This window comes from Leptonychotes weddellii, chromosome 10, assembly GCF_054177405.1.
Source record: "Leptonychotes weddellii isolate Sample4059 chromosome 10, ASM5417740v2, whole genome shotgun sequence".
Taxonomy (NCBI): Eukaryota; Metazoa; Chordata; class Mammalia; order Carnivora; family Phocidae; genus Leptonychotes; species Leptonychotes weddellii.
This window is the reverse complement of record NC_138378.1, coordinates 73,428,781-73,454,235: the sequence shown is the minus strand read 5'-3', so window position 1 is coordinate 73,454,235 and position 25,455 is coordinate 73,428,781.

Sequence of the window (25,455 nt, the reverse complement as noted above, 5' to 3'; positions counted from 1 at the left end):
CCCACTCCAACAACACTCAGTTTGTTTCCTGCGATTAAGAATTCCTCATATCAGTGAGATCATATGATACATGTCTTTCTCTGTTTGACTTATTTCACTCAACATAATACCCTCCAGTTCCATCCACGTCGTTGCAAATAACATTAACCATTTTAAAGTGCACAACACTATGCTGTGCAACCACCACCTCTATTTAGTTAGTTCCAAACATTTTTATCAACTCAAAAGATAAACCCCATACTCATTATGTAGTTACTTCCTTTTCCCCTGTCCTTCTAGTCTCTGGCAACCACAAATCTGCTTTCTGTCTCTTTAGATTTATCTTTTCTAGGCATTTCACATAAATGGAATCCTACAAAATATAACTATTGTGTCTGAATTCTTTTCATTAGCATAATTTTTTCTTTATTTTTAAATTAGCGTAATGTTTGTGAGGTTCATCCATTTTTTAGTATCAGTACTTCATTCCTTTTTATGGCTGAGTAATATTCTGTTGTATGTATATACAAAATTTTGTTACCCATTAATTCATGGATGGACATTTTAGTTGGATCATATGGTAATGATATGTTTAAGTATTTGAGGAACAGTCAAGCTGTTTTCCACATTTTACACTCCCACCAGCAATGTATGATAGTTTTAATTTCTCCATATCCTCACCGACACTTATTATTTTCCATTTTTCTGTTTGGTTTGTTTTTTATAGCCATGCTAGTGGGTATGGAGTAGTATCTTATTATGGTTTTGATTTGTATTTCCCTAATGACTAATGATGTTGAGCATCTTTTTTTTGTGCTTTTTTGTTATTTATATATCTTTTTTGAAGAAATGACTATTCAAGTTCCTTGGACATTTTTCTTAGGTTGTTTGTCTTTTGGCTGTTGAGTTGTAAGAGTTCTTCATGTGTGCAAATATTTTCTGTAACTCTGCAGAACCACACTGTTTTGATTATTGTAGCTTTGTATTAGGTGTTGAAATCGAGAAGTACAAGTCCTCCAACTTTGATCTTATTTTTCAATATTGTTTTGGCTTTTCAGGGCTCCTTGTAATTAATCCCATATGAATTTGAGGATCACCTTTTCCATTTCTGCAAAAAAAAGGATTCTATTGTATCTGTAGATCATTTTGAGGAATATTGCCAACTTAACAATATTAAGCTCTCCAATCCAAAAATACAAGATATCTTCCCATTTATATAGGTCTTCTTTAATTTTTTTTTACTAATGTTTTCTGGGGTTTAGTACATAAGTCTTGCACTTCCTTTGTTAAATTTGATCCTAAGTATTTATTCCTAAGTCAATTTCTTTGTATATTACATAACCAAAACTGTCAATATCTTTTATGGTTTTGGATTTTGAGTCATAGTTATATATGGCTTCTCTATTTTGAGATTATAAAGGGATTTCCCTATATTTCTTTCCAGAACTTTTATGACTTTATTATTATCATTTAAATCTTCAATCCATTTGAAATTCATTTGGGTGTAAAGTGTGAGGTATAGGTATAGGTTATTTTTCTCATTTGACTTTCCAACTGGCCTCACGTCATTTATCGTATAGTCCTTCTTTTCCTCACTGATTTAAGATGCTACCTTTAATCAGATATTAAATTCTATATATGTTTGGACTTTTTACTGGACTTTCTATTTGGCTCATTGGTTTGTCTGTCTAATTATACTCCACCATCACACTATTATGATTTTTTAGTTTGTTTTAACATCTGGTAGGGCTAGTCTACCTTCATGGTTCTTCTTTCTCATAGTTTCATTGTTACTCTTGTTTGTTCTTTCTTCACATGAACTTTGGAGTCAGCTTATTAGATTAAAACAAAATGTTGTTTCATTTAGATTTAGAAATTAGAGAAAATTTACGTTTATGATGTTGAGTCTTTCTGTTCAAGAATATGCTATACCTTCTTGTTTGTTCATGTCTTCCGTTGAGACTGTTAGTAATATTTAAAATGTGTCTTCATATAGGACTGGATCATTTCTTGTTATCTTTATTCCTTGGTATTTTATACATTACTCTTATAAATGGATATTTTCTTTCATTGTATCTTTTTTTTTTTTAGAGAGAGAGAGAGGAGAAAGAATTATTTATTTTTATTTTTTTAAGATTTTATTTATTTATTTGAAAGAGAGAGAGAGTGAGAGCAGGAACACAAGCAGGGGGAGTGGGAGAGGGAGAAGCAGGCTTCCCCCTGAGCAGGGAGCCTGATGCGGGGCTTGAACCCAGGACCCTGGGATCATGACCTGAGCTGAAGGCAGATAATTAACAACTGAGCCACCCAGGTGCCCCATTAAATGACAGTTTTTTAAAGCCAGTATACTATATGTTGGCTAATTGAATTTAAATAAATTTTTTAATCTTTTATTATAATCATAATTTATGCTCTAGATTTGAAATAAGAAAGGTTTAAAAATTGAAGTAATAACATTCTCTACTATCTTGATATTGTATATCTTTTAACTTTAGCATTAATGTATGTGTTTAATTTATCTACATATGAATATACATATGTATACATACATACATCTATACATAAAAACCTACACATGTATTTCTAGACTGAAAATGTCATTGATGTTGCCTTAGTTTTTGCTGGTACATATGTGTCACTTCAAAATTACATTTGTGGTGCAAAGACTACTTTGGAAATAACTTTGAAACCTGAAACATGAGGACTTTCCTCAGCTGTATATTTTATCACTAATTGTTTCTTATTTCTGCATCAGCTCATGGTATAAACTAGGTGATTTCTGACTTCCAGAGAAATAGCTGATTTTTGTCTTTCATCACTGCAGTCTCCCTGGCAAGTTTTGTTGATTCTCTTTCTGATATTGTCAGTCTCCTTTTTTATTCTTCTTGAAAATAAGACCCTTCTTTAAAAAAAAAAAAAAAAGATTTTTTATTTATTCATTTGAGAGAGAGAGAGAGTGAGAGAGCACAAGCAGGGGGGAGTTTCAGAGGGAGAGGGAGAAGCAGAGTCCCAGCTGAGCAGGGAGCCTGATGCGAGGCTTGATCCCAGGATCCCAGGATCATGACCTGAGGCAAAGGCAGACGCTTAACTAACTGAGCCACCCAGGCGCCCCTAAAAATAAGACTCTTCTAAACAATGAGGAAATAGGAAAAGTAATTGTTAGCACTTATATTTCAGAACAGATTTGCTTGCCATTTTTGTCCCCATATCACACAAAATATTTGGAACTTAGACAGCATGACTATCCAACAAAGACAGCTTTTTAAATAATTAATTAATTCATTAACTTCTTTATTTATTTGTATTCATCAAACCAGCTCATAGTCTGTAAAATCTATCTATCATCTATCTGTCTTTGTATCTATCTATGTATCTGTATATCTATCTATCTATCTTCCTGAAAGATACAAGCAGTTTAAAAAATTAGAATCATGTGTAACACAAATAGGCATGTAATAAATATTTGATAGAAAAATGAATAAATGAGTTAATGACTCAATAAAAAGATGGGCTTTCACAGTTCATTTTTGACATTTTAACTTGGGCTTTATCACCAGAAGGAAGAAGTTTTCTCTGCGTCTGCTACTAAAATCTAGGAGGACAGAAGTTTTGCCATCAACCAGTATTAGCCTTTTAGGGATTCTGCATATCACCCTCTCCCCACTTCTGTTGTCAACTATGATGAATGATACTCCCATTTGGTCATGCTCTCTTTGATGTGATGTATCCTGCAATATTTAAGGAGAAGTGCTCAAATTCCAGAGGAGGTAGGAGCAACAACTCAGTGGAGGAGCATTGGGGTGGTGGATTGGATCAAGACAGTGGTGGTCCAAGAATAGTCACCAGACTTTCTCTGACTGCAGGAAGGAATATGGTATGGCCCTGGATTGCCAAGCACACAGTAATGTTCAAGCCCACCATCCATGAAGCAATACAGGGGGAATATAAGCCAGACCACTCAAGAGAAATATCATAAATGCCTGCTTCATATTTTGTCTCTAAGAAGGAGTCAAGAAATGAGGGCAGTCATGACATTTGATCCCCAAAGTTCAGATCTAATTAGGAAAACTGTGACTAATAGACATAAAGCAACAAAAGAGCTACAGAAAAAATATATAATTTTAAAAAGGTAGTACCAACCCATAGTTATTCAGAGGTAGAAAAACATTACTAAGACATTGAAAAGTAGACATACATCAGGCACTGATTTTCATGGCATGGTTATAACTGAATGCCTGAGAGCCTTGAGATTCATGGTTTCTGATCGTCCTTCTAAGAACAACTAATATCCCTTCAAAGGGTTGAGGTCAGAGCATTATCCAACATCTGGGGAGCACTTACTGTCCACAAAGCACTGCACCAAACATGTAACATACATCGTCTCATTTAACCTGAAAACAGCTGTATGAAATACTTCCTCTATCTGTCCCTATTTTATAAATGAGGAAATAGAGGCAAAGAAAGACTCAGAATCTTGGCACCAGTGAACCATTGATCTAGGGTTTGAATCTCAACCTCTGCTCCAGGATCCAAACTTTTTAATCACTATGGTTTTTTTTTTTTTTTTCCTGGAATAAGGTTGAGGGCTTTTAAACAAGATGAACAAAGAGGCAGATAAGGGAACTTTCATTTGAGTACAAGTTTTCTTTCTTCTTTTTTTCTCACACTCTGCTGAAACTCTTAACATCTTCCCCACCTCCTCCCCCATCCAAAAAGTCCTAACACAAAATTCAACAAAACTATATTATTACCCCAACCTGTAGAGCCTATAGGTTAATTTTTCTGTAGGCTTGCTCTAAGCACGCACACAATTGTGGCCTATGAAAGAGGGGATCAGCTTCCCTGGGGCAGCTAGAAGGGTGCTGCCTGCCAGGGCCTAGAGGTCAACAGAAAGGCTGTCCCTGAAAAGCACAGATGATGGATGGCCTGAATGCACACGGGGCTCTGGAATGCTCTTTTATCTTAAGTCACAGTGCTCCCCCAGCCCCCAGCCCTCCATTCCTCCCATACCTTGTTTCCCATCCCTCATGCCTATGGATTTACTCTTCTTCCTGGCTTTGATTAGCCTGCCCCACAACCAACTTCCACCCTGCTTTCCTGTCCTCCCTAAGAGCCAAGAGCCCTCCAACATGAGGGAAACACTCCATCATCATGATGGGAAGTGTCAGGTGCACAAGATAAATGCAAATTTCATGGCACCACTGCCTTATTCAGCCAAGTTTTATGAGACTGAGAAAACTTGGAACCTTATGCTGTGGGGCCATTTGGTTGGCAGGGAGCAAAACAGACTTTATCCAACACCGTCTGTTGGCAGCTCCAGTGCTAGATTTATAGAGAGAGGTGGAGATGGCTCTGGCTATCGAGCCTGCTGCTCAGCCAGCTGGGGGCCTCTCAAGTGATAGAAGAGTAATGGCGTGAATCCTGTGAGAGAGCATTCTACCTAAGCTCTCCCAGTGGTGTCTTCAGGATCCTACCTCAGGCTGGAGAGGCAGGCCCCGGTGAGACTGGCCTCATGCACAGAGGTTGAGCATTCCTGAAATTTCTAGCTACTCTTCGCCAGTGCCCACAATACTCATAAACCTGGCATCCACAGCAGGGCTAGAGCTAGAAAAAGATTTCTCTGATAAGCAACTAAGTCTGTTTTGTTACTTGTTCTCCTTTGAGTTTGTGGTTTTCCTTTATAGAGGACATTGCTCCATCTGCCTCCAAATCTATTATCCTGAGGGGGTGTCCGCCTGTGAGGAAACATTTGACACAGGCTCTGATAGAATGGCAAAAACACCTAAACTCTGGAGCCAGACTGCCTGAGTCTGAATCTAGCATCCCTCCCTCACCAGCTCTCTATGAACTTGGGCAACTTTTTAATTCCTTTCCATCTAAGTTCTCTTTCTGTAAAGAAAACGTAATCATGACAGAATTTACCTCATAATGTAGTTGGTCAGATTGGGTGAGTAAATAAAATACAAAAATATAAAGCACTTAGAACAGGGCCTGACCAATGGTAACTTCTCCATGATATCTGGCAGCTGTCACTTTGGCAAATGCACTTTCTGACTTCTTGTACAGTTTGGTTTTCCAACCCATAGGAGTCAGTCTGAAGACCTGTGATCACAAGGAGAAGTTTTAAAAGGGCTTCTCACCACTGCCTGGAGATTTGACTTGATTATCAGATGGCACACTGAGGAGGTTAGCTCCAGATTCTAAACTCTTTGATGGCAGGGCTGAAGGGAGGAAAGAAATGTGTGTAGCAAAAAAAAAAAAAAAAGAAAAGAAATGTGAGTAGCTCTGTAATCTTGTTTGAGAATAGCCATCTCCTCTTCACAGATAGAGTAGGCCTATGATTAAAGACTAAGGGAGAAATGATCTTTTCTGATCCCCAGATATACAACAGTAGCTGAAACGCAGGCCAATGCTTTGTAAGTGGAGTGAAGTTCTGTGTGGAGAAAATTCTGGATCTTAAGGACGTTGGCATTTTTTTTGCAAATGAGGAAATTGAGGTTCAAAATGAACATGTTCTATGGTCCCCCAGCCAGACAAAAGAAGAGTTAAGAGTAGGACCCCAACTCCTGACTCCTAAGTCAGTGTTCCTGTACCGTAGTAGCTTTCCAAGTGGTCTCCAAGTTTCTGATTGTCCTTCTAAGAACAGCTAATATCCCTTCAAAATGTTGAGGTCAGAGCATTATCCAGCATCTGGGGAGCACTTACTGTCCACAAAGCACTGCACCAAACACGTAACATACATCGTCTCATAGTCCAAGTAGTCTCTGTAGGACTTTCTGCCACCTTCCAGCTGGCTTCCCAGTGAATTGATGGGTTTTTTTTTCCCCCTCCCTAGAATCCCCTGCCCAGCCCTTTGGGTCACTCTTCTCTAGATACTATATCTGCAAAGTACTGGGTCAGTAATTAGGAGAGAAATTCGGGGAGCCTATTAACATCCGTATGTCAGACACTGAGCTACACATTTTGAGATGCTACAGAAGAGTACCAACCATCATCCCTGCTCTCAAACACCTTATAACAGAGTTGGCCAGACACTGTGGAAGGGCCAGTGGAGCAGGGCAGGGTGGGAAAGGGTCATAACAGAGGCCTTGCCAAAAGTGGGAGTAGGGAGGCTGTATGAGCAGACTGGACCTGTGTTTAGCCTCCCAGGTATTTTAACATAACCTGTGGAATTACTGTTTTAATCTCTTATAAGCACTTACTTAAGAGGAGCTCTACTATGCTTTTTCACCCTATATATTTTGAAAAGAATGCTCAGAAAAGCTCTTATCTTCCCCACCAAAAAGACTGTTTTAGCTCTGTGACTTTAATAATAATAGTAACAATAATAGCAATCAGGGTAGTTATCATTGTTTGCACACTGACTATGAGCCAGACCCATGGGTAAGAACTGTGAGCTAACAGATGATCCATTATGTTGCATAAGTTCAGGGACAGCCCTGCCTTTCATGAGTTTTAGAGTTCCATGCAGGGAGGTCTCTTGTTTAGCCTTTTCTGAACTTCCAACTGAGGAGGGGGCTTGCCTCAGGAGTCCCAAATGAGTGATACAAAGCACAATTCATAAGCTTGTCCTACAACTTCCTGAGGAAAGAGCCTTCCAGAACTCACACACCAAATAAAATAGTTAAGGGGGAAATGAGAAAAAGGTTGTTGTTTTTTTTTTTAATCAATTATACTTTTAAATTATTTTCTTCACAGGATTTATTAGAACAAGAAGAAAACCCCCTAAAGTTCTGAAGAAATATTAACATAACATGCCTGTAACTCATGCTGTGTTTAATGAGAGGTGCTGTTTTTCCTGCCATGGGGGCCATAGCCCAATGAGTGATGGCTCTGAAAAGGGTCACATACATATTCATCAAATTCGACATGCACATGTAAACTGGTTTTAATAGGCCATGACAGCAGAAGTTGTGTCGGGCAAATAGCTGCACATGTGCTTCTTCCCTCAACTGGCATATTTAGCCATTAATGCTCTGGTATCCATGGATGAAATATTAGCTTGTTAACTTATGACCATCAGTTGTTGTTGATTCTCAGTGGCAACCGAGGGAAGAGATCCTCTCAGCTACTTTATTAGGGGTGAAGCTTGAACTTCAAGATGCTCATTTAACTTTAATGGTGCCATTAATCCTATTCTGCTCCCTGAACCTGGAGTCCAGAAGATGCATGCAAAATGTTCTAACCAAAATTTATATTACACCCGGTCCAAAATGAAGATGACTCTTGTGGCTCCTACTGTGGTCCTCATCACAGATGGCCTGGGTTTTAAACTTTTTCTTAATATATTTCAGTGTAAGATTCATTTTCTGTAAGTGTCAATCAGTTTGAAGGTTGTTGAGGCATGTGTGGTTGGTTAGACATGAGTTGCAAATATGAACTCTTCTAATACTCTCTCCTTCGTCACCTGATGAATACATTGTCAAGCTCATGAGTAAATTAAATTATCATGAAGTAACTCAAACTGCAATTGATCCTTAAAAAAAAAATACCATTAAGTAATAAAGTGAGATGTTTATGTCTTGTGGAGGCTACCATACAAGAACAGGACCCCAAGCCCACTAAGACACTCAGGCCCCAAGTTGGAGTTGATAGATTGCTTTATTGTAACCATCTGGATGACTCTAGCTACCTTAACCATCAACCTCTGGATAGCTATATTTGGTTAAACACAAGTATCTTTAGTGAACCGTGGACATTTGTCCTCATCCATCGGTCAAGTTTCTTCCTGGATTGAATTGGTGTTCTACTTTCTGTAAAACAAACAGTGATGGATTTGCATTGCCTAAAGATTTGGTCTAACCTCAGTGATTTGGGATGTGGTTGTCTTTAAGTAACCTGTTGAAGAGGAGTTTTCATTGCCTGAAATCCAGTCTATCATTCATAATCAATCACATTTTATTATCCCTATCTTGTCCCCTTCATCCCTATCTTTTCCTGTCTCTTCTCCAATCAATGATTGATCTTTGGAAAACAATTTTCTGCCCTTTATTACCCCAAAAAGTCCTAGATTTTCACCAGCTTAAAATAGGATCCACTTTAGCTGCCAAGAGAGTAACCAACATAAAATGACACTATATGGTGAGAAAATATGTTCAAAGAGCAATTAGTTGAATAAATTCACTGGTTGTTTAGCTTTTCCTCATGAATATATTTTCCTGAGCACAAGGAATTATATGCACAATATCCTTCTCTTGACTTCCCCATAATCACTTGTGAATGGATCCGATTCTATGAGTTTTGTGCAGGTAACAATTTTCTCAAAAAAAAAAAAAAGTATCAGGTATTGTACTTTCCAAGGTAGACATGTCAAATCTATTCTTGGATTTTCAAAAGGGGTGTATTCGTCTTCATTCTCAGACTTGGTGTCTTGGGATAAGGTGATTTAGGGGAGAATATGGTTAATATTGGCCAGCTCTTCATTGCAATATATTAGAGGGCTCAAATTTATTCGACTGTTGCATTACAATACAATGATTTTTATGCCCCACATCCCATGCATTGAGGAGTTGTTACTGATTTTACATTTTTTTTGATAGTCTCGGTTGAAAAGATTATCTCCAAGTGTATAGGTGATGTGATGTGTGTTCATTATTTTTCCAGTTCTGGCTTAGGCTCCTTAGCCCGCAGTTGCCAAAGAACACAGGACAATTTGCTTGATTTCTGCTTTTTTTTGAGGGGAAAAAAAAATCCCTCCCTTTCTAACTATTCTAATTACATTTCAATGCAATTAAGAAACTCATCCCTAGAAAGCAATGTTGCTTTCGATGACCAGTGAGCTGAGGAAGCGGAGGGCCAGCTCGTCTTTGGCACTGCTGCCCATCACAAAGAGTCAGGAATGACTGGTTGCACTTGGCTGATTCAGAAAAATGCCATCTGGTATAGATTTCCTTTCAACTCATTGGGAGGAATTCAGGATCATGGGCAATAATTGAAAGCTGTTGTCTTTTGGGTGGTATTTTATTTAGCTCTTTTTTTTTCTAGTTAGCTTCTGGAAACCAGGCTGGCTGAGCTAACACACATCTACTTATTCTACCTTTATTCACACTCCTGACAAATACCCCTTAAGCGAAGAGTGCACACCCATAAATAATGTGCGGTTTGCATTTATTCTACTCCAAAGTGCTGTAAACATCAAGGCCTACTTATCAGAGGTGTATGCCTGGTAACAGAGGGTCATTGAGAGCTAGAACCAAATGAATTGGAGTAAGCAGAATGAATGGCAATGCTGGTCATAACTGAACGCCGGGTCTGAATTGAGGCCACTCAAAGTAGATCACATATGACTTTAATCCACGGCTCTGCCCAGCTTTCTTGGGGGGATCAATCTGTCTCCAGTTTTCATTTACATATTATCATTTTACCGTATGTCACTGTCATAGTTTCAGACTTGAGTAAATCCACATTTAAATAGTGATTTGTCTCCTTTTGATAGTAAATATTCTCCTAAGTGGTGGTTAGGATTAAAGGGAATTTGTTGACAATAGGTAAAGGGGGCTATTTAGGATTAAATGAAATTATACACTCAGCCAAGAGAGCCTTCACTGGGAAGCTCAGGCCAGCAGGTGCCGGTTGTCCCACAAATTCCCCCTTTGAAAGTACAGTGATAATTCCCTGAAAGGAGCAAAAGAAAGGGAGGGCGTGGAGAAACAACACATACAAATGTTCTCAGCTCTCCAGACTCCCCGGGAGGGGGCAAATCCTGCCTGAAACAGCCCTCAAGACGCCACCACTTAAAGGTTAGCTAAGAGTTCTTTTGAGGTGACATTTAAACCTTTAATAGCTCCCAGCCAGTTTAGGCAGGAATAATTTCCCCTCTCTGGAGGCCCGGAGCCGGGCACTGCTCAGTTACCTGTCTACATAGGATGTGAGGGTGTGGATGAAACCCAAGCAGGGTGATTTGCAAATGGGGGGGGGGTGGAGCCCGCCAGTGTCTGCTGGCCTTGCCCTCCCACCCTAATTGCACCAAAGGCCGAAAAAGCTTCAGGTTGCACATTAGGCCCTTGCTGAGATTAGTAATTATAATATCAGTTTCCCCCAAACAGGGCTGACAGAATGGCTGGGGGAGCAGAGGTGACTCAAAGTTTAGTGAGTCTTGGGGAAAGTTTACTGGATCCTGCTGTTTTTTGGCTCACAAATTTGGCCTTTCTACTACCCAGCACTGGCCACAAACAGTAGGAATCCTTTTCAATCACTATTAGCAACACTTCATTTCTGTCATATTTGACCCCTGGCAAACTGCGACTCAGTGAAGAACATTCCTTCCAGAAAGGAACCAGACATCATTCAGCTAGAGACGATTTACTGTGGGACATGGAGCTGATTTGCTTTTGTTGTCCCCCTGGAGCTACTCAGCCAGTTAAAATGAATGGTATCTTTGCACATCAGGGCTTGTGGGAGGGTCTTTCCTGAGAGACAGAGGAAGGGGTGCAGGCCAGCGCTGGACCTTCCTGACTTGTCATCCTGCCTCCTTACTCTGAGCCTGGGTCTTTGGAGAATCCTGTCTGTTCAAGTATAATATTTTGTAGCTTTCCTTGAGAACAGCCACTTTCTCCTCCATGTCAGGGTCCCCGTGGTGGCTCCCTCTGGTCTTTGCTCATACTTGATTTGCCTAAACATGAAGGAAAAAATAAAAAACAAACGAATCCAAACAAGAGAAGTTTGAAGGCTGAAGGCACGTGACCCCCACCCTTCCTTTACACACTGCAGGAGAAACCATGGGGGACTTTTGGACTAGTGTTTCCTTCTCACCCACTTGTCTTTCTTTCGTGGAAATTCCTAAGCAGTGCTAAGAGGACTGTGACTCAGTCACCTCTACAGCCCTTGGGTATCTTTCATTGTTAATAATATTCATCTTATTGGGGGGGAAGGACGTTATTGTTTCATGGTAAGAGTTTTCTCAGGGATGATGAAAAAGTTTTGGGTGGTGATGGTTTTACAACATTGTAAATGTACTTAATGGCACTGAACTGGACACTTACAGATAGTTATACCACTAAATAGTATGTTTTGTATATATACTACATTAAAATATTGATCTAATTTTTAAATAATTAGTATCAATTCAGGGCACACACAGCTGAGATGTCTGACCTGTGCTCTCTATCTTAGCATCTTCTCCTAAGATGCAAGGTCTCCAAGTGGACCAACCATGGTGAGGAATAGTGAGTCCAGCACCAAAGCACCAGTCCTACCCCACTTCAGATAGAACTGGAAGTGGAGGTAGGTTAGCGAGAGTTAGAGCCCACGTGACTGGGCAGAAACTTGGATGGCCCACTAAACACATCAATTTATGGGTGTGAGATACTCAGACGGTTTATTGGGCTGCAAATTAGAAATGAGATGGGCTCAGGTAAAAATGATGGGAACTGTCTTCTCACAATTACCCACAGACATTTCAAGAGGCAAAAGATATGGATTTCCAGAAAACCACACATATTTGGGGGAAAATAGGGGTCATTCTCCAGAGGCTTTGATCCGTTAGCTGGCATTTCACAGAAGGCGGCCAGACTGTGTTGATTCGACAACAGCAGTGCAAGCTGGGACCAATTAATTTACACAGCTTCTTATGGGAAAGACAGTGAGGCCTGATGTGTCCATTGCTAGCCTTAATAAAAGTAACTGTGGAGTGTTAAAATAGTTTATAAATTTATAAAATTGATGAGTGATTCGATCTTTTGTAGCCATCAACACCCATTAAATAAGTATTTGTGAATTGCACTGGTCAGTCTTTGTGCCCCTGCATCGTAGGCACCAGGGAGAGTGTAAAATTTGAAATCCACATCATAATATTTTTCCACATAAGAATCTAAGCACTGGGCTTATTTTAGGCCTTACACGTCCATTGATTCTAGAGTCTATCATTACTGTCTTGGTTGCATGGGTATGGTCGGGCACTAGCTTAGACCTTCTAGGAGAGTTGTTAATTGTTTGAAACTCATCACCTGGAGCTATAAACGTGATTTAGAAAGGTTGCCCCATCTGAGCAAAGCTTTCCATGGCCCCTTCAGTCTAGACTTCATTCTTTTTCTCTCTTCCGACATTTGTTGGGGTTTGGCCATTCATTGGCAATTAATCTGCTAAATCCAGGGGACATTCTGAGGTAGCCACAGAACATACTGGAGAGAGACAATCTGGGTTACCCAAGGCAGCAGTGAGCTTAAAGTTCATGCCTAGAAACCATATCCCCTCAAGCTCCATTGTTACAAGAGTTCAAGAAATTGACTCTTCCTACTTGAGATAGAGGAATAAACTAAATGTACAGTAGAATATGACTTTCAAGGGGTGCTGTGTAAAAAGACAGGACCACATGGATAGCACATACACTTTATTTAAGAAGAAGAATCTCTCTTCTGTATCAGCAAACTTTAATCACTCATTTCCCATAACCCGGATGCGACTGGAAAGGAAGCTAGACTGGACGCTCCCTGCCTTGATCTTAGCTGAGATACGTATTAGATAAGATAGAAGAGATTAGACAGAAAAGTAAGAAGTATACCCCAAATCACGTGCAGACTTATAAAGATAATAACCCCAGAAACTGCTCCAGGACATTGACCATTTGGAGATAAAAGGGAACACAGGTGAAAGAGAATTTTTGTGAAGAAAGGGGAGGATTTTTTTTTTGAAGGAGTTTCCTGTGTTGTCATTTCTCCTTCTCTCTCCATGGATGAGGGGGTTGGGATGATCCTCCTCATACAAACCAAATGGTGGGGGCGGGTGCAGGAGGAGGGTGTGTAGGAAACTACTTGGAGCTTGTCTTGTGTCCCCAGACTAGTGCCTAATTCTTGGGATAGTGAACCAGGGTCTGACTCCAGTCTCAGGAACCTAGAACGCTGGGGAAGGCTGGCTGCCTGTTTTGATGGTAAAAGAGAAGAGAGTAGCCCACACACCCTGAGTTGGCAGGACAAGATGTGAGGGTGTTTCTCATGGATCATATAAGGGATACATGGGAGGGAGGGTTGGCGTTACGGCAAGAAAGTGCCCCCAGGGGAAAGAATCAGTTTAACAATCTTCCAGGTCCAGAGGGCATGATAGTTCCCAACTGAGTGACATCTGTCCTGTCCCCTTACCTCTCCATATTCTCTGTCACTCCCACCTTCAACACTTGGATAGAGAGAAAAACCATAGTTGGAGAGTGGGGGAGGGTGAGCTGTGGCAGGACAGACAGCAGAGAGACAAACTGCCCCCACACCGCCTTTCCACTGCAGGCTTTCAGTCTTAGGCAGGTAGAAGCCAGAGTTGAAAAGCAGTTTAAAGCTAAGTCAAGGGGGGCCTGGGTGGCTCAGTCAGTTAAGCATCTGCCTTCCAACAAATAGAATCTTACTTTTACCCAGATGGCCCAAATAACTGCCCCATTTTATACCTGTCTAGTAGAACACTGACTACAGAAATGCTGTTATTTGAAATTGATTTATTTGCCGATTGTCGACTTTGGTATATTACACCCTGTCTTTATTAGTAAATCCCTTTAAATAAACCCAAGCCACAGGGCCATATGAAATGAAATAGATTAAATCTGGTAGAAAATCTTAGCTAATTCTTACATAGAAAGGAAAAATGTTACTTGGCTGTAAAAACTATAACTAAACATTTTTTATTTTGGAATATCTGTGCCTCATCTAGAACTGGAGTGATAGGAAATGTAGGTAAATAATTCACATTTACAAGTGACAAAGTCACCTTCCTAGCCCTAGGAAACAAATAGGAGATCAGTTTTTCTATTCTTTGGACTAACTAGCCTCCCAGTGGGCAGGGAAACCAGGGTACCAATTGCCCCCCATCCAACAGAACTGTCATCAGATCTAGTGGCTAATTTTGCACGCTTAGAGGAGTAATATTTATACTCTATTTGGCTTTCCCTGGTAGGATCTTCCTTATATAAGTAACCCAACATCTATCTTTCCAGAATAGGCCTTTCCAGAAACAAAATATTAAAGTGAAGAATGAAAACTGCCAAGTGTACTTCCTGGAAAATCCTTTTAGTGTCAGAGAATTGTTTTTCTCTCGATCTTTCTCGATGGTACCATGATGGTTTTGTCAAAAGCAACACTGGCTAGAAACTGTAAGAATCCTTTGGGTCTCCATGAGCAGCACTTTCTTCCCACCAGGCTTGAGCACAGCCGGCTGTAGCCCCACACTCAACATTCTTTTCAGAAAGCAACCCAACATTCAACTACCACAGATTTATGGTGGAAACACAACATTTTTAAGGACCTTTGAAAATGTTAAAAATGAACATGGCTTTGCTAATATTTTCCACAGCAGGACTTTAAATTTATAAACACTGTTTCTAATCAATCTGGGAACTGCCCACAGGACTAGAGGGAAAAAAAAGACTCATGTGAACGTTCTTCAGTTATCATTATGTCACAACTGACTTTCCACATTTAATCCTTACCACTATAAATGTGTGTCTTTCCACACACTTTTGTTTTAAATTCCCTAAAGATTCTGTTGCCATCCTATGGCTAAGAGCTAACATTTGTGTCCAGGATAGAAGGCTCTATCTTCCTCAACGCAATGTTTGTTGCTATGCTGTATGAGTGTAGATGGTGTTTTGATTGGTTATTGAAAGCCAAGAAATATGTTTTAATGCAATTTGTCCACCTCATTACAGTGATGTCTATTAATGCTCTATTTGCAATACTTAGAAAGATAATTTATATTCTATTAGTAGCTTTATCCGTTTCAACCCTCTATTACCGATATAGGTCAAACATTTGGCATTTAAAATGTTTAGCACTTGGGACGCCTGGGTGGCTCAGTCGGTTAAGCGTCTGCCTTCGGCTCAGGTCATGATCCCAGGGTCCTGGGATCGAGTCCCGCATCAGGCTCCCTGCTCAGCAGGAAGCCTGCTTCTCCCTCTTCCACTCCCCCTGCTTGTGTTCCTTCTCTCGCTTTGTCTCTGTCAATAAATAATAAAAGCTTTAAAAAAAAAAATGTTTAGCACTTAAAATTCCAGATAAAATAGTGATAACGTGACTTAAACACAGACATTTTTTCAAAAAGAACTAAAAGGAAAAGGGAAAACTTTAAGTTTCAGCAGCACTTCATAGACATGAAATTGATCCCCAACCCAAACAACTCTATGCTCCATTATCATAGAGTAAATTTCAGAACTATTTAGGTAGAGCATAAAGTTCAGGGAGTCATGTGACCAAAACCTCCAAGAGCAAGTAAATGCATCAGGGGTCAAAGGACACAGAGCTGAGAGAAACATCTGGATTCCATCTTTTGAACTTTTAATGGAAACACTGATCACTTGGTGCACATCTGGGGGTTTTGTCAAGAGGGAAAGATTTTTTTTTTTTAAATGGGAGGCTTGCTCTAGTTTACTATCCTTCACTTGTGTTGGATATGAATCTCTTCATATAATGTTAGTTTAATATTTGAGCAATCTTAGAATATTACTAAAATTGTGTTCCTCGATTATTCCTTTAATGAAGTAGAGTTTTGCTTTTTCAGTTTCTTTCTTTCAAGTTTTGCTTTAAAAGGAGTATCCCAGGAAAAAGTTATGGAACCCACTTAGCTATGCAGACTACACTTTCCCTGGGGAAGCCATCCTTATCACGCAGCAAGAATCATTTTTAAAATCACCAAACAGTAACCAAGGAAAAGGCCTGTAGCATTTGGCCAAGCTGGCTCACTGCCTGCACCCCAAATTAACTCCCTGAGACATCTGCATATGAAAAATGTCACCGCAAAGCCTTGAAGGGCCTTTATAGTAAATGACCTAGCTTTTACCACAGTTTTCCTGATTGAAAAATGTGTCTCAAGCACAAATAAAAATAACGCAAATCTCTTTGCTGGAGACTTGCACGGTATAGCTTCAGATCTACTAATTGGGACTTGGTGAGCAAGTCACTTAAATTCTTGGACCCATGTTTTCTCATTAGTAAAATGACAGTCTTAGACCATTTTTTTAGACTAGTTTGTGTTCGGCAGTGATATTTTATATGTGTTGATCATTGTCCCGGATATAGCACTAAAAATAATCTTCAGAATCTTGTTTACAATGTACTTTTCAACTTCTGCAGCACACTCACATGTCTTATTTCTCTTTACCTTGTGAGGCGGTATGGCAATTATTCTCCCCATTTCAAAATGAGGTTACCAAGGCTCAGAGAGGTCAAGTTCTTCCTTAGTGACCACAGAAAGGCTGTACATTTTCTCCCAGCGAAGCAATCTTTCCTGGACATCAGGAGACTCATTCCCTGTCATTAATTCTGTGAAAATGAAGCTCCTTAATCAACAAGATCCATACCACAAAAAACCTGATCAATGGCATGTATGATAAAACAGGGACACCTTCCCAAGATTCAGAGCAAAGGGGGCAGTTGCTACTCCTTAAGAAGGAACTAGACAAATGAACAAGAGTAACAATCAAGCTGTAATGGGACACTTTTCTAAGCTGGAAAAAGGCCAAGTTTTCAGATAAAAAAGGCATACCATGTAACATTAAAAAAAAAAAAAGAACAAATAAACCTCTAAACATGATGTGGATTTTTTTCTTTCATTTCAGAAGTAAAGAAAAAATCCTATATATTTGCAGGGATCAAAATAAAAGAATATAAAAATAGGGATCAAGAGCTCAGGGTTTGGTATTAGAAACATCACTCTGCCACTTTCTCACTTCAGGATTGCTCAGTCTCATTTTCTCATCGATACAATGAGAATAACAATCAATTAATAGATTTGTTGGCAGAATTAAATGATAGCATCTCTGTATAGATATATATGTATATGGAGTCCTTAATACATAGTAAAAATTACTGTTGTTACTACTATCACAAAGACACAAAAATCATATTGAGCCCCAACCTCACAAGAATACTGACTTCTAGAAGATAAAAGTTTAGGTGATTCAATACACCTGTCATAGCCATGCTACTTTTCAAATATGCAAGTGTCCAAAAAGCATAACATTAATACACCTTACCTCAAAATAAAAAATAAAAAAATTCTAACATATCCTAACCAACAGAAATATGAATTAAAATAAAGAACTTAAAAATGGCTAAGGAGTATTGTACAAGGACTCGTGTGGAATACCAAATCTATTTAAACATGCATTGTCTAATTTGTGTAGGTGGTATATATGTTCACAAAAGTTAATTTAGATGTTCTAAATTAGTTTTGAAATGTAAGATAGATAATACAGAAAATTGTTTAATAATAAGCTAGATCTGAATCCAGATATCCCAACAAATATTGGAATATGAAAAGAGAAGACATTGTAAGAATTAAGATTCTAGTACATTCCTTATCTTAATAAATGGAAGTCTAATAATTTTTCTTATTGTAAATAAATTTATTGTTTTGAGAATAAATAAGAACTTAAGGATAACTACTAGTAAAATTTAAAAAGCAAGGCTTATAACACCATTAGAAAAAAAATTTTAAATTATGGGAAATACAGATCAAAGGGCAAAAAAATAAAAGAACAATCATGTCAAGACAATAAATGTAAATTAATATCTCCTAATTTTTAAAAATTCTTCAAATGAATCAGAAGACAAAATTCAAGTTTATTCTGAACATAAAAGAAATGCCACAGCCAAAACTGCTCAGAAAATTATAAATAAAATGGCCAAACAAAATATTTTTAAAAGCATCAAAAAACAGAAATAAATGCAAACAGTATGTACACATATAAATATATATATTCTTATCAAAATACTGTCAAATAACTGTCAAATACTGTCAAAATGTCAAATAGGACAAAGAGGAGGTATTTTATCTATAGAGAGAAATCTATTATAAATATGTAAAATTCCAAAAATATTGTCAATAATACAGCATTGATTAGTAAATAAGATATGTTAGGAAGATTTCAACAAATCTCTCTGTTGTGGACAGGAAAAGAGCCAGAATTAATTAGAGACATAGATGATTCATTAATAGAATTTGGAAGTATTAACTCAATAGATATACGTATATCCATCTTATAAAAGAGAGTATATAGTTTTTAAGCACTAACAAAACTGACAGAAATTAAGCAGTTACTGACCACAATGAAACTGATTGGTATTGATTATAATGAAACTTCAATAAATTCTAAAAAGGCAGAAAATATTTCGTTTATATTCTATCACCATAATGCAACAAAACTAGCAATTAATAGTAAAAGTACAAATAAACCTTTGAGCAATTGAAATGTATAAACACTTGTTAAAATAACTTTTAAAATAAAAGAGAAATCAGAATTGCAGTTACAGAATATTAAATTTAAAAGCAATAATAATGAGAATATTGTAACACAAAACTCAAGGACTGTGACCAAAACTTACTCAGACACAAATTTATTATTTTGAATGCTCTCATTATTAAGTAAAGTCAAAGAATAAAATACATGAACAAATCATTAAACTCAACAAAATAAAAACTAAGTACAATAAAGTACTCCTAAAAAACACAAGACAGAAATAATAGGAAGAATAAAAATTAATGAATTAGGAAAAAATAGAGTATTTGATAAGTAAATCAAAAGTTATCAAATAATTATCCTCAAAATATACCCATTTGGTTTTATGGATAAATTCTTCCAAATGTCCAAAGAATAGATCTTCCAATGTTCTTTTTTCATTTATCTTTTTTCTATTTTCCAGATGACATATAATTAACATGTAATAAGACACAAGTAAGTAAAATGTATTCTACAAACCATTAAGAGAAAGATATCCATATCAACAAAAAAATGACAAAGAATATGAAGAAGCAATTTACTAATGATAGCATTAATAACAACAAGTAGGGATTAGTATAGACTATTTGACAGGTATTTCCAAAGGCACACATATATATCTTATGTATGTATAATTAAATATGTATATAATATACATAATATTATATGTAGTATATATTATGTGATTATAATATATATTTATATATTATATGTAATTAAATCTCACAAAGAGCCCTATGGATTAGGTACAATTATTATCTTTGATTTAAGATGCATAAGCTGAGGCACAGAGAAATTCAGGATCGGTTTAAGTGTCCCTCATCTTCCCCACTTCCCTAGGCAGTCTTTCCCTTCTTCTAGCATCCCTGAGCACTTGGTAGGAATCTCTAACGTGGCATCTCTCATCAACTCCTGACTATTTGAGGACTGTCCCACTCCTGGACCAATAGCACTTTATTACATTCATTTGTATATTCTTAATCACCAGTAAGGGCCCCTGATTCCCCGGGGAAAGAGTCCAGCAAGTTTCTTGGATAAAGTGAGTGTTTATGTTGGTGAAGAGGAATGAATTGCTGCATGGATGCTCTGAACCAAGGGCTCAGGGACAAGGTGGGCGGGGATGGTCAAAGAGGGTATCTTGGAAAAAGAGAAGACTAGTGCTCTGTAGTGAGAGTTGGGCTGCTTTTGTTGTTTAGGATTCCAGAAGCACTTTTAAAGACTCAAAATTCCTACAAGAACATTTTGTTAAGAGAGGAGTCTTAAAATGGGATTATAAAAAAATAAGAAAAAGAAGTGAGTTTTCTGACCCAGAAGAGCTTCAAAAGGAGACCAATGATTCCTTGTTAACTCATTTATACATTCGTCAAATGTTTGCTCTCTGTCAGGCACTCAGACTGGGGGTCACCTCCACCCCAGCACCCTTACACGGCTAGGACGCTGATGGGGGCGATTGGTCTAAATGACTCATCTTGAGAGACACGACTCTGGAGGATACCTAAACCAACTTTTTTTGCAATTTATGATGGAATTAAGTGATCAAGTGACTTATTCAGAGATCACAATTTGTGGAAGAATTGGAAATATATCTGTGCCCCCAAGTAACTGTGTGTGTGTGTGTGTGTGTGTATGTTTTCCAGTTGACTCAAATTTTTACGGTTACATGGAGCAGAGCTCCCCATGGCAGTAGCAGAAGCTGTAAGACAAAAGCCACGGGGAGGGAAAGCAAGGAAGGACTAAAGTAAAATCAGTTGCAGAGTTGCAGCACCTCCCTTCTCAATGTCTCACAAATGTGCATTTAGCTTGCGTTTATTTTTACATACTTCACCAGAAAATAGCAAATGCAAGCCTCATGCCTGATGGTAGCTTCAGGCAAAGAGGAGGCATAAAGTGAGGAAGATGCACATAAACAAACAAGCAACAAGCCCCTTCCATACAATGCAGACTTCAGAACCCTCAGCCCAGTTCCCAGCCTCAGCAGCCCGAAGGACTTGCTGTCTGCTCCAGGTGAATGCTAATGCTTTTTCCTGAATATCAAGTATGAGTTAGGATAAATTTATGGTCACTTAACTAAGAAAATAGAGTTTTGTTCCAAAACCTAAAAATAGTTTTTTTCACGCTGTATTCATTAAGAAGTCTATGATGGGGAAAGTCTTTGTTTCCATCCCATTGATTTGACTTAATCAATTACTGACTTTGCTTTATTACATTATTAGGAATATTCCCGCCCGCCCCCCCAACACACTTAACAAATAACAAAACCAAAGCATATATCATGAATGGGTAGATAGACTTTGCCTGATTCCAGCTACCAGGCATCCCTCACAAATTTTCACTCTAGATTATTCCTTTAAACAGGCAAGACTTGTAAATGCTATTTGACAGCTTCTCTTGGTATCTCAAAGGCATGTCAAGATCAAAATGTGTAAGGCTAATCACACAATGCGTACTTCCAACCAAAAGATACCAAAGAATGCTCCCGGTTCAGTGAGTGAGCCACTAGACTTCCATCTCTAGAAAATCAGGGGGCATCCTTTGTACCTCCACAAGCTCACTCCTTCTTCCAGCCCACCACCAACCCTACTGATTTTACCTTCTAACAAGCTCTTACATCTATCCATTTCTCCCCTCCTCTGCCAGATTACTGACATAGCTCCTAGTTGGTCTCACATCCATTCTTATTTATATCCAACCTCCTCTCCCTACTGCAGTAAAACAATTATTTCCAAAATGGAAATTGGAACATATTGCTCCTCTATTTAAACACTATATAGTTTGTTTTGCTTTTAATAATAAATGGGCATTCTGAGGGAGTTCGTCCAAATGATGATCAGAACTTTAGCATGACACTGGTCTAGGCTCTTCAACCCAACCTGTCCTCTATGGTCTTATTATTCTTGCTTTTTTCCCAGCCTCTTGAATAAGTTGTTCCCTCCTGCCACAGGGCCTTTGCACAAGCTGGCTACTTAGACTGGAAAGCTAACGTCACCTTCAATTCTTTTGGCCTTATTAAAACCTTCCTATCTTTTCACTGTTTGCTTAATTATCCTTTATTTAGGGGAAATCTTTGATTTTCACAGATGTGATCAAATATCCCTATCATAGGCTTTGAACATTTGATATACCTCTCTTTCATAGTTCTTGCTATAATCGTAATGATGTAAAATTTATTGCCTTATTTGAGTAATGTTGGCCTCCTTTACTACCTGAGGGTAGGGCTCATAGAAGCTTTTGTTTGTCCTTACATCACTAGGATCTAGCACCATTCCTGTTATAAGAGAGATTTCAATAAATATTCACTGAATGAATGAATGAATGAATGAATGAATGAATGAGTAAACAACACATCCAGGAGTAGTAAAGAGACACTGCGACAAAGGTAATCCAAAATGATTCCGGTAACTTTTCACTTTACCATATCTGTGCAGGCAGACAAATCCATGTTACAGAAGCACAACCTATGAAGTCGGAACATGTGGCTTCATGTTGGTGTTTCCTCTTGGTAACTCGGTGACCTTGTGCAAGGCCCTTAAAGTGCCTGAGTATCAGTTTCTTCATCAATAAAACCGGGGGAAAATATACTCGCTGCGGTAATGTGAGAATTGTACGATATCTGTTTGAAAAGGCTTTGAGGACTATAAACCCCAGTAAATCTAGATTAAAAGCTGAAAGGACTAAGGAGGCCTACAGGAGACTTCAGAAAGGAAGGTGAATACAGGCTTGACTCCTCACAAAGGGCCAGTGAATTGTTCTCCAGAGTTTTCTGGCACACAGCCACACACCTTCACTAACATTCTGTCTATGGCTGCTTTCACACTACAGCGGAGTAAGTAGTTGTGACAGAGACCATGTGGCCCACAAAATCTAAACTATTTACTGTCTGGCCCTTCGCAGAAAAAGTCTGCCAACTCCTGCTCTAGAATATTGTTATTATTACTGTCTCAGGGACTAGCAATCCGTGCAGTTACATAAGCCAGAAACAAGAGGGTCGGCTTGACCCCTGCCTCTACCTCACCCCCAGGATCTAATCCCTACTACCTGCTACCTGGGGCCTTTGCTTGGGGCCCTCAGTTTTGTTTTCTAACCAAAAATCCTTGATTCCACACAATTCTTTACTTTTCAACAGGTCACTCCATGTGTCACACACAGTGTTGTGTTTTATTACAACTTCTTCAGGAAGTAGAAAGAATAGAGATGATCACCTCTCTCATACCGCCATGCCCTCCACCAGGAAGATGTGGGTCTGTGTGTAATACAGATGCAAGAAGGAGCCAAAACTTCATTTTCTCTGTTAGTTACTTAGTTTCTGTATGCCTCACTTTGTAAAGAAGAGAAAATAAAAGATCATATATTACAGAGATGTTGTGAGGATAAAATGGGTAATACATACAAAACACTTAGCCCAGTGCCTGGCGCATAGTAAGCATTTATTAGCTATTACTATTATTATTATCCATGTAATTGAGAAAATTATAAAATACACAACTTTAAGTAAAATTCATGAAAATGGCCTTTTTAAATAAATAAATCATATAGGTGCCGAGTTCTAAAATTCCTCCAAGAAGAAATAGTACATACATAAATTGTGTGTGTATATATAGTATATATTTACAAATATATAACTATATTTAATCTACAGCCTACTTTTATTTTTTTCATTTTTTTTAAAGATTTTATTTATTTATTTGACAGAGAGAGAGAGAGACAGCGAGAGAGGGAACACAAGCAGGGGGAGTGCGAGAAGCAGGCTTCCCGCAGAGCAGGGAGCCCGATGCAGGGCTCGATCCCAGAACCCTGGGATCATGACCTGAGCCGAAGGCAGACACTTGACGACTGAGCCACTCAGGTGCCCCTCTATAGCCTACTTTTAAAAAAGAGAATCTGAAGCACCCAATTTGCAAAGAAATAGGGTACAACCAATATATGAGGGGAGCAAAAAAAAATTACAGAAAAAAATTTATACAATAACAACTGTAGGATAAAAAATACCCTATGTTATTTTTTGCTTTTACAGCTATAGAGCTTGGACACAAATTTGTCTTCAACCTACAGAAAAATTTCTGTGAATAAATCCATCTTCCAGCATCGTGTTCATTTCCTTACTCTAGTTCTCCGTAGAACTCTATAAGGTGGACTTATTGTATAGCCTGTGTTTTTATAAGACATCTCAAATACTCTTTGGATTGAGGTAGCAGAGGAGTAAGTTAATTAATTTTATCCTATGAATGCATGTGAGTGATTGAACCTGATAGTGTCACTTACTTTCTTCATGATTACACAACACCTTGAATATACTTCATGCCACTGACTCATATACTTAAAAATGGTTAAATTGGTAAATTTCATGTTGTGTATATTTTACTGCAATAAGAAAAAGTCTCCCAACCTTCAGGCTTGATTAAATAATATTTGGTCTGTAAAACCCCATATAAATCCCTCAAGTCAGAATTAATTGGTCCTCCCAGACCAGACCCAGGCGCTTGTTGGTCCTTCCATTCTAGAGCTTATTTCACTCTCTCATATTGTAGTTACATCCCCCTATGTCTTACCCTCCTCTAGGTTCTAATGTTTCTTGAGGGTAGGCACCAATCAATTATCTCTGTATCTTTCTCCACTGCTGAGCACACACTAACTGCTTTATAAATCTTTGCTGATGGTGGGCAAAAAGGAATGGAAGAGAGTAAAGGGGCTCCAAGGTCATTAAGGACACAGGAGAAACAGTGGGGTTCCTTGAATTCCATTAGACAATGCTGTCCTTAACTCCAAACAAATGCTCCCCACTCAACTTTGCTTTCATCTGAAAAGACGAGGTGTGCTACACAAGAACTCCCTTCTCAACAAATAAACTCGAGCTCTAAGAGCAAAGCAGGCCAGAGAGTGACTGTGGCACATTAGATGTCATGGGCTGTTGCAAGGGCGGTCCCTGTTCCACTCCAGCCACTGGCCATTCTGGATGTAGACCCAGTATTGCCAGAGCTTCCGATTTTCTTTAAGCTGGAAGTTGGCTCAAAAATTTTAAAACAGTATTGCACGCCAAACAAAACATATCTTTGGGAAGCTCGTGACCGGATTCTAACCCTTCACATACTATCACAAATACTTTCGAGAATAGCTATTGTACAAATTCCAGGAAGCAGCCTTTTGAATGAGGAGAATAATGATTACCTAATACCAAAGGCTGTTTTTAAGGTTAAATGAGATAACATGTAAAAGTGCGTAGCAAAGTATGTATTCCTGTATGGATGCTCAATAAATATTAATTTCTTCTCTTCTCTTTTTCTTTTCCTCTTCTC